Genomic DNA, 1597 nt, shown 5'->3' on the forward strand with positions numbered 1-1597 from the left:
GCCTGAGGTCAAATCCTGACCTTAAGGACCTTATGGGACAGAAACTGTCATTTCATTGATTTGAATCCAGAAATACAGGTTGACCCATCCTGAGACTTTCTTTCTTGAATTAATCAAGTGAAAGAAGACTACTTTTCTATTATCATTACTATTTTACAAATGTTTGATAATCAAAGTGTTTTTAGTTCAAACCATTTTAGATGCTGCAGTGAACTAATCATTTTTAATTAACTGTGAAACAGTAATAATGATTTTTAATCCTCATGCAAAGTTAGAATTCATGTTAAGGTCTGTTACAGAGTAATTATGCATTTTCTGATTTTCTGTCTTTGAATGAGCAGTGTAAGTTGGTCCAAGGTTGGAGTCAAACGCAAACAAGTGTTGGAACGAGCTGTCATGTTTTTAAATCCTCTCAGACGTAAATAGAGAAGCTGGCACCTGTTTTCCGCCAACTCGTCTAAATATTCCTCTCGGCTGTCTGAAAAACATTTTCAATCTGTTCCATAACATTCTTGCTGTTTTTCTAACTCCTAGTGACCTCTTACGTCACAAAAACACACCCCTGTCTGGTTGAAACGACCAATCAGGAAACTCCCCAGTGAACCGGAAATGGAGCTCTTTAAAGGTTGGTACTTCCTAGTTCAACCAAGTCGAGTTTGGAGTCGAGTCCAGTTGGAGTCGGGTGGAGAGTTTGCAGCTCCAGTCGTTTGGGAGAACAGAAGTCCAGCCATGATTCAAAGCTCTTCCGAGTATTGGGGATTATGACATCTTCCACCTCTGAGTGGAACTCTGACGGACTCCACTCATGTGAAGTCCACTCGTGAGGTGAACTTGTGTCGAACAAGTACTGTCACTACTTCGGACGATTCACAGCTGTTCCTACGGAGACGCTGAAAGGGTGCATTAAAGGGAATTTCGTACTAGGGAGACATCTCCAGGTAAAAGAGATTTCTATCACCTAAGTGTACCGGGGAAGAAGCTGGGAAAAACCCGGAGAGTGCCGTTCTGATGCCGACACAAACATTCTCTCTCATCCATCTTTTTCTCCCTCTAAACTTCATCTTTCCATCTTTAAACTCTCCTATCTGCTAGAAATCATTCCAGATATTTTTAGAAGTGTCTGTTGTACAGCTGGAAGTGAGAAAACAATCGCCGTATTGTTTACTCCGTGTAAAACTTGCTAAATTAGCCATGTTGTTATTTTTCATATTTTGCCAAATTAATGTAAATGTGTGATGTGTTAAACTTTGATTCTGTTAATAAATGACCCACTGTCGTTGGTGAGTCAAAGATAATTAACGTCTCACGTTACATTTCTAAATTCAATGCACATTATATACAGTCCAGAAAAATGAAAGAATCCGTTTAATTTATGAATATATATCATGCATATGTTCATCTACAACAGGAAGCCTGGTGTCCTATGTTATAATTCTCAGAAGGTTCTAATCCATGTTTGTTCCCTTTTTCATTATGATAAAACTCACAGGAAACATTATAATCTTTTATTTCTGCATCACAAATTTGATACTAATGTCAACAACAGCTATATTCATGTGTGATAGGAGTGGTTAAACATTACCGTTCTGGGATAAAT

This window comes from Nematolebias whitei, chromosome 18 (genome assembly GCF_014905685.2).
Source record: "Nematolebias whitei isolate Nwh7 chromosome 18, NemWhi1, whole genome shotgun sequence".
Lineage (NCBI taxonomy): Eukaryota > Metazoa > Chordata > Actinopteri > Cyprinodontiformes > Rivulidae > Nematolebias > Nematolebias whitei.